At 33.0% G+C, this 9,421-nt stretch overlaps 1 non-coding gene across 1 annotated transcript; it reads right to left on the minus strand.

The window, feature by feature from the left end:
- Positions 1-1,224: 1,224 nt before the first annotated feature.
- Positions 1,225-1,331, minus strand: LOC112495699 (small nucleolar RNA R71). The gene has a single exon (XR_003062028.2). It is a non-coding gene; the product is annotated as a small nucleolar RNA R71 (small nucleolar RNA).
- Between the last annotated feature and the right edge of the window lie 8,090 nt (positions 1,332-9,421).

Below are 9,421 nucleotides of genomic sequence, written 5' to 3' on the forward strand. Positions count from 1 at the left end.
AAGATTACTCGTACACCCATAGAGACAAATATCTGGCCAATATTTGAATGATTTGAGGATGCATAATGAGACCAAGAGGAGATTTATGTATTTTTACTATGTGTAATGGATGCCATTAATTGAACGAAAGACAGAGATGTGCCAACGTGATTCATGCAGTTTTTCTGAGAATTTTCACAGAGCTTAATGAATCTTTGCATATTTAAATTCACATAGAGATATAATGGGTTAATACGTGAGGGTATTTTTAATATTACTCCAGAGAGGATATTGAATAGAACAGGAAAATTCACTGTCAACATGGGTAATAAACTTTAATAGCATAGATGGAGGATTAAATTGGATTGGTTAGGGTGAAATCGGATGTCCTAGTGTTTTAATCTCTTGGTGATTTTTATTACTGGCTGCATATTTATTTAATTTTTAGTTATTTTATTTTATTTTAATTTTTAATTTCAATTCTCCTATTTGATTGTTCAAATAAATTAGGGTTAGAATAATTTCAGTAGCTAATAGGATATACAATCTCTGTGTGACGATACTCTATTTTTCATTATATTACTTGTGCCGACTAGTACACTTGCTAATTTATGCATCAAGTTTTTGGCGTCGTTGTCGAGAATTGTTTGGATTAGTATTGATACCAACTAACCTTAGTTTAATTTGAATTTTATTATTTTTATTTTTATTTTCGTTTTCTTGTTTAATTTTATGAGACGTTCAAGAAGTTTTGATTTATTGCCTTTTGATCCAAAGATTGAACGCACTTGTAGAAGGATTAATAGAGAAAAGAGAGAAGCTTTACAGGAGCAACAACTAATCATGGCTGACGAAGCATTACACGAAAATGAGGATGCGAGACCTTTAAAAGATTATGTTGTGCCTACAATTAATGGTGCTCGCTCAAGCATTGCACGCCCTGCCGTTCAAGCCAATAATTTTGAAATTAAGCCAGCCATAATCCAGATGATTCAGATGTCTGTACAATTTGCTGGGATGTCGAATGATGATCCAAATGCTCATTTTGTAAATTTCTTAGAAATTTGTGACACATTTAAGCAAAATGGTGGTTTAGATAATGCTATCAGGCTAAGGCTTTTTCCGTTCTCATTGAGGGATAAAGCAAAAGAGTGGTTGAATTCACTCTTTGCTGGAACAATCACTACATAGGATGGTTTAGCGCAAACGTTTTTAGCAAAATACTTTCCTTCAACAAAAACAGCCAAGTTGAGGAATGACCTCACAACCTTTGCTCAGTTCGAGATGGAATCATTATATGAAGCATGGGAGAGATACAAAGACCTACTAAGATAATGCCCACATCATGGTCTACTAGTTTGGCTTCAAGTGCAGACATTTTACAATGGTTTGGGATCCAATATCATAACAATGATTGATGCTGCTGCAGGAGGAATGTTAATGGAAAAACACTGGAAGCAGGCTATTAATTATTAGAGGAGATGACCTCTAATAATTACCAGTGGTCTTCAGAGCGATCAATATCAAGGAGAGCTACATGAGTCCCTAATGTTATGTGGTCACTACTTTATACGCACAGATAACAGCTATTCGTAACAAGTTGGACAATCTAATTATTCAAACTCAACCACAAGTGTGTGAATTATGTGGAGGGAATCATACTAGCATCAATTGCCAAGTTGGAAGTCTTTTTGCACCATCATCTACTGAACAAGCTCATTATGTGTCAAACTTCCAGAGGTAACAAAATAACCCATATTCCAATACCTACAATCCAAGTTGAAGAAACCATCCAAATCTATCATGGAACAACACCCAAAATGCATTGCCACCACCTCCAGGGTTCCAACCACAAGAAAAGAAGTCAAACTTAGAAGATGCTCTTACCCAGCTTACAACAAATATGTCTCAATTCATGACCAAAATAGAGACAACTTTTCAGAATCAAGCTGCATCAATTCAGAATCTCGAGGTACAAGTAGATCAGATTGTAAACTTGCTATCCAGTAGACAACAAGGCTCTCTGTTAATGCAATTATACTTCGAAGTGGTAAACAACTTGATGAGCAGCAAAAAGAAGCAAAGAAAGTTGATGACGAACAAGGTGAAGACACCACTAAGGTTTCAAAGGCAGCAAATTTAGAAATACCACAACTTAAATTAACAGCACCAGTCAAGGCCTATATTCCTCCAATCCTTTTTCCTTAGCATCTCCGGAAAAATAACATGGACAAGCAATTTTTAAAATTTCTTGATGTGTTTAAGAAATTTCATATTAATATTCCTTTTGCAGATGCTTTAGAACAAATGTCACTTTAAGCTAAATTTATTAAAGAAATATTGTCCAACAAGAGGAAATTTGAAGAACATGAAACTGTAATGCTGACTGAGGACTGCACCGCCATTGTACAAAATAAATTGCCACCAAAGCTGAAAGATCCAAGGAGTTTTAATATTCCATGCACTATTGGAAATGCTTATTTTGATAAAGCTATGTATGATTTAGGTGCAAGCATTAATTTGATGCCTTTTTCTGTTTTCAAGAAATTAGGTTTGGGTGAACCTAAGGCAACAACTATTACCCTCCAATTGTTAGATAGATCTATAAAGTATCTAAGGGGCATAATTGAGGACGTGCTTGCGAAGGTTGACAAGCTTATATTCCTTGTAAATTTTATTGTCTTGGATATGGCTGAAGATATATAGTTACCTTTTATTCTAGGCCGACCATTCTTAGCTACAGGAAGAGCTTTGATTGATGTTCAGGAAGGAAAATTGATTTGAAGTGTTCAAAATGAGCAAGCCATTTTTAACGCGTACACACCTATCAAGTATCCAATTGAACTCAAAGAATGTTTCCAAGAAGACACAATGGATAGAAAAATGGCCAAACCAATTAAGGATGAGTATCTATCTGACCCTCATAACATTTATACAATACATAAGCAGAGTATTAATGAAGATCCATCACCTAAATTTCGTGGGAAGAGGCCTAATTGCAAGAAACTTGGGTAGGTCCATCCAGATCATCTCCTTGCATCCACAAGCCTCCTTGAACGATATCTTCAAAGACAGTCAGGCTAATGACTATAAATTAAGCGCTTCTTGGGAGGCAACCTAAGCTTTCTAAACTTTATTATTGTCATTTTTATTTTTCCTTATTTCTTTTGTCTTTTCCTTTACTTATTTATTTTGTTTTATCTAGGTTTTTGCACAAGTTTAGGGGTTGATGAACATTAACTTTTCACATGCCTTTTAACAACTCAGCTACAAGTTTACATCTTCAAGTGCAAAACCGGGGGAGTTTCTCTTTTCCTTTTCCTTTTCTTTACATTGAGGATAATGTTTATTTTAAGTTCGGGGTGGGGAATATTTGCTTTCATTTTTTCTAAAACAAAAAATAAAAAAATTTGATGTTTATGATGAGTATATTATTGAAAATGAATATGGTTCTTAGAAAGGGATGAATATTGTCTTAGTTTATACTTGATTCTTGTGTTAGTTTCGTCTTGATTGTGATTCTTTAAATATCTTGCACACTTATATTGATTTTTTCATAATTTTGACTTGAGATTTGAGATTGATACAGCCTGAGTTGAGAATTTTAGATTGAGTAAATGACTGTTTACCTTGATTCTACGTTACTTAAGTTTACCCAGGCACCATAGTCAGAAATAGCTACCTATAACCCTGAAGATTGAAGTTATCCTTGAGTAATTTGGGCCTATGTACCACCAATATGTAGAGCATAATCTACCATGAGAATAAGACTGTCTTAAGGGGCAAAGTGAAAGCTCCTGACTATGGAAATTTTGAAAAAAAAAATATCAAGATGATGAGGTTAGTTTGTCCTACTTTGTTTATTATTCAATACAAGGGCTATTGATGTTGAAAATTTTGAGAATGAGTTTTGATTGAATTGATTCACACACAACACAAGAATCCAATATGAGATGAGGTTGACCATTGAATTAAAGTTATAACTTTGCCAATATTTTTAATTTTCTTTGAGCTATATACTTTATGCAATCTTTGAGGTATTTTTTATGATGTTTGTGGGTATCATCGCTGGAAACCCTCATGAGACTATAACTCATCCAATAGGGCCGCCTAGGGGTTTAAAAGCTTGATGCATACGCTAAATGCAATCGCGATCACCTGCGAAAATGGTTTGCTTAGGATTTTCTTTTTGTAGTTTTATTTTAGTTTTTGCTCGAGGACTAGCAAAATGTTAAGTTTGAGGGTATTTGATGTGCTCATAATTTATCTATTATTTTAATACTTCTTTAACTTAATTTTAGGTTAAATTATATTTTATTATATTAATTTTATCTTAATTTTTATATTTTGTTATTTTAGGTATAATATAAGATTAAAGATGAATTAAATCAGAACATTCAGGAAAAAATTTACTTGAAGGAATAAAAATGGGAAAGCAATAAAGAACTTTAATTGAACAAATCAAGAAAGATTTAATTTAATTAATCATCATGCATGCAATCACATGGGAAAGCATTGAAGAATTAATTTACAAGAAAATATGGCAACCACGTGATGCTTTGGCTGTAACAATATTCAGTGGCCAATTAATTGTAAAAGTTATGTGCTTTGGCTGTAACAATATTCAGTGGCCAATTAATGGTAAAAGTTATGTGCATGCATGAAAGAGGCGGCTGAGCTTTAGATTTAATTCTTTCCATGCACGGATTTAGGGCACAAAAATTGAAAGTATCATAAAAGGGAAGTGCCAAGCGGACGCAACAGAGGACCGAAATTGAAAAAAAAAAAAAAGCAGTGCACCAATTAGAAGGAAAATAAACCGAGAGCAGTAGGAGCAATTTGGAGGAGGAAGAAGACGCATTCTTGAGTTTTTCTTTCTCTCTTCTCTATTATCTTACTTGAATGTTTTCAATTAAATTCATGGATTTTCTTATATTCCTATGAACTAGTTTATTTTGCCAGAGCTATGATATAGCCTAAATATGAAATTTTAATTTTATAAATTTTTGTTATTTTTAGTTTATTATTCCATGGTTGAGTGTCCATTATTGTGTTTAATGCTTTTAAATATCTGGCCAATATTTGAATGATTTGAGGATACATAATGAGACCAAGAGGAGATTTGTGTATTTTTACTCTGTGTAATGGATGCCATGAATTGAACGAAAGATAAAGATGTGCCAACATGATTCATGCAGTTTTTCTAAGAATTTCCACAGAGCTTAATGAATCTTTGCATATTTAAATTCACATAAAAATATAATGGGTTAATATGTGAAGGTATTTTTGATATTACTCCAGAGAGGATTTTGAATAGAATAGGGAAATTCACTGTCAACATGGGTAATAAACTTTAATAGCATAGATGGAGGAATAAATTGGATTGGTTATGGTGAAATCGGATGTTCTAGTGTTTTAATCTCTTGGTGATTTTTATTACTGCTTGCATATTCATTTAATTTTTAGTTATTTTATTTTATTTTATTTTTTAATTTAAATTCGCCTATCGATTGTTCAAATAAATTAGGGTTAGAATAATTTCGGTGGCTAATAGGATATACAATCTCTGTGGAACGATACTCTACTTTTCATTATACTACTTGTGCCGCCTAGTACGCTTTCTAATTTATGCATCAATTTTATTTTTTTAATTTGATATATTTTTTATTTATAAATAAAAAGCCCGGGCTTTTTTCTAGGCCCAATCTATGCGGGCTTCATATGTTTCAGCCCGTATTCAGACCCAATCCATGCAGGTTGGCTCGAACTTTTTTGCCAACCCTACCTTGAAACAGAATGTTACACAACAGGCTTTTGTGTTTACCTTGGGACAAATTTAATCTCATGGTGTAGCAAGAAACAAAAAATTGTTGCACGATCCATTGTTGAAGTAGAATATTGGGCTTAATTTGTCTTCCAAAATGGTATCATTAACTTGGATTCTTTCTTTATTGTAGGACATTGGGGTCTCAACTTCACATGTTCTTCACCTCGTCTACGACAACAAGAGCGCCATCAACATGATAGATAATCTAGTTCTTCGTTCTCACAGCAAACACATCGAAATCGATGTCCATTTCATTCGTGAAGAAGTCATTCAAGGACTCTTTAAAGCCAAGCAGGTTCCCTTCTTGTTGCAAACTATAGATATACTTACCAAACCACTAGGTAAAGATCTTTTCTTCCTCTTTCAGCACACGCTTGGCATTCACTTTATGACCCTACTAATCTCAAGGGGGTTGTTAAGATACACTGCCCACCACATATGGAATTCGCGGAATTCAAATAGTCACAGCTAATGAACCATATGCAGCCACACGAGTCACGTACCAACATGGAAAAGATCAACACACCAACTCAATCCAGCATTAACATGGCAAGTAACAAACCTTTGGAAACAAATATGCCAATCTGTATCGCTCTTGCAAAAGGCTTACAACAAAATTATCTCACACAATCCTGTGACATGCAAACTCACCAACGAAAGATAGCCAACTATCATTCAAGCCTAGATTTTCTTCATAACATAGCCAATGCACTACAACAAAAAGTTGTATTACCGGCCAAATATTTCCAAGGGCATTGTTTACCCTCGATGATAAGCACTTTTTACAAGGATATAAAGTAGTTGTTGGAAAATCATTAAAAAAATGATAAAGTTTTCAGAGGGTAATTTGCCCTTGATAATAATGAATTTGTGGTAGGAAATATAATACTAAATTAAAATAAAATCTTTGAACCTCCTATAAAAAAGATAAAACAAAAATAAATCCTATAAATATAAAAAAATAAAAAAAAACAAAATTAAGTTATTATCAGTTCATACAAAAGAAACAAAACCAATTAAATAAAGCCCAACCCTTTCGTAGTAAATAAAGCCCCTAAAAAAATAAGACATTGTAATCAATACAAATTGATTAAAAGAAAATTCAAACGAACAAATGGAGACGCTATTTTCATCTTAGCATCTGCTGCTCTCTCTCTCACTTTCTGTATCTTATTTGCATGTTAGAAGTACCTCAAAGTAAATTTACTTAGAATTTTTAGCTTGCAAATTTTAACTCTTTTTAGCTTTTCCTACAGTTTCTCCAATCCATCTCCCTCTTCATGATTTCGCTTTAATTTCATAAATTTTCTAGGGTTTTAGAGTTGTAGATTCACAACTTTGTGCATCTTTTGTGTTTCTCCGAGTCAACTCATGAACTCTCTGTAGGCATCTCTTGATCTAGTTTTGATACTTGTAATTTTTGTTCTTCTTTCGGTTGTTTACTTTCATTTCTTGCATTTCAACCTTATTAAAATTTTACTTTATGGGCCTTAATGACTTGAATTTCACCAAGTTCCTTAAAACTTAATTGGTAATTACTTGATTCATTAACATGAATTTGTAATAAAGTTGTGTTTGTGATAATTCTTGATGGTGCAGTTAATGTGTAATTAATTTAAATTAATGTGTGTACTTAGCAAGTTCAGATTAAAATCTTTAAGTTTTATAAAGATTGTTTTCTTAATTAGGCTAATATAATAGCATCAACATTTTTTTTTAATTTAGGAGCACATAGTGCATAACCATTTCTTGTTTGGTTAATCAAGTTTGCATTTATTTCCTTTATTTTATAGGATTGAAAAACACTATTTTAGAATGTCAAGTTTTCATTAGTTATTGAAGATGATATTTAGGAACATTCAAAGGAAATCCAGGAGTATTAGTGCTCAGCAAAAATAAAATAAAATTAAAATAGTGATAGTCATATTTAGAGTTCAGCAAAAATGATATTTAGTTTCATTTTTGTTTGATGTCAACAATTTTAATACTATGTACATGTTTCAAGTTTTGATTGTTGTACCACTATACAAAGAAGCTTCTATGCTTTGTGGTGTCTGCTTTTCTAATTATATTCTGTAGGTTAGAATTTGTTCTCTAAAGTTTGCAAAGGGTTTTATTTCTTTAAATGATGTAGTATATCTCTTGAGTGTTACTGTGGCTGCAGCTTGCATAGCTTTTTCCTTTCATATAGTTTTTTTTATTCAGACATGTTGCCGGTTGATAAATCATGGATGCATTTAGAAAGGTCTACAAGTGAATATCTTAGCGGAGTGGACAATTTTCTTGATTATGCTTTTAGGCACATTAAATATGAGGATAAAAAAGATTCTATATCCATTCGTTAAGTGTAGCAATAGATATAGATTAGTTTGAAGTTAGGTGGAAAGACATTTTATATAAAAGGATGAGATTGGACTACACTACTTGATATTGTCATTAGGAAAATAGAAAAAGTAATAGTGATAGTGATAATGATGATGGTAACTGTTATAGTGGTGGTGGTGGTGGTGGTGGATATGATGATATGTTTGCCAAGTTGAAGAAAGTTTTTTCCTAAGATCCTAGCAATGATGCATTAAGTTTTTATAAATTATTAGAAGAGGCTCTCAACAACCATTGTATTAAAATTGTACAAGATATTCCAACTTATCTATTACTGTCAAGTTAATGCATGTCAAATACATTAATGGTTGGAGTAACAAATCCTTTGACACATTATTGGAGATTTTGAAGGATGCATTTCCCTTGTGTGAAAAATTGCCTACGTCTAATTATGATGCAAAAAGGATAGTTAAAGATCTTAGTTTGCATTATGAAAAAATTGATGCATCTATGAATGATTGTATAATCTATTATAAAGAATATGCGAATGCATCTCAATGTCCAACTTGTGGGCTTTCGAGATGGAAGACAAAAGGCATGGTGGTGAAAGGAAAGCCAAAAAGGTTCCTTGGAAGGTTATATGTTACTTCCAATTACACATAGACTTCAAAGGTTATTTATGTCATCTAAAATAGTTGCACACATGAGATGACACTCTGAAAAGCATGTTAAAGATGGGCTGCTAAGGCATTTTATAGATTTTGAGGCCTTGAAGAGTTTTGATCACATTTATGAGTCATTTTATAGCAATCCCCGTAATGTTCGACTGGGTTTCGCTACTGATGGCTTCAATCCTTTTTGAAATCTGAATGTTGGATACAACTGTTGGCCTTTTCTTTTATTTCCATACAATCTTCCACTTTGGATGTGTATAAAAGAGTCGTATATGTTCATGTCTTTCCTTATCCCAGGCCCAAAAGGCTCACGTAATGATATTGTTGTGTACTTGAGGCCATTAATTGATGAGTTGAATACGTTGTGGGAAAATGGAGTGAATACTTATGATGTTTCCACACGTATAAATTTTCAATTAAAAGCAGCTGTTATGGGGACAATTAATGACTTTCCTGCATATGATCTTACATCTAGTTGGAGTACAAAAGGAAAGTTGTCTTGCCCATGTTGTGCTAAGAAGACTACTCATCGTAGATTACCTCAAAGTTCAAAAATCTATTATATGAGGCATTGTCGATGTTTTCCACTGGGCATAAGTGGAGATTTCAAAAGAGCCAA

Source organism: Citrus sinensis, chromosome 9 (assembly GCF_022201045.2).
Source record: "Citrus sinensis cultivar Valencia sweet orange chromosome 9, DVS_A1.0, whole genome shotgun sequence".
Classification (NCBI taxonomy): domain Eukaryota; kingdom Viridiplantae; phylum Streptophyta; class Magnoliopsida; order Sapindales; family Rutaceae; genus Citrus; species Citrus sinensis.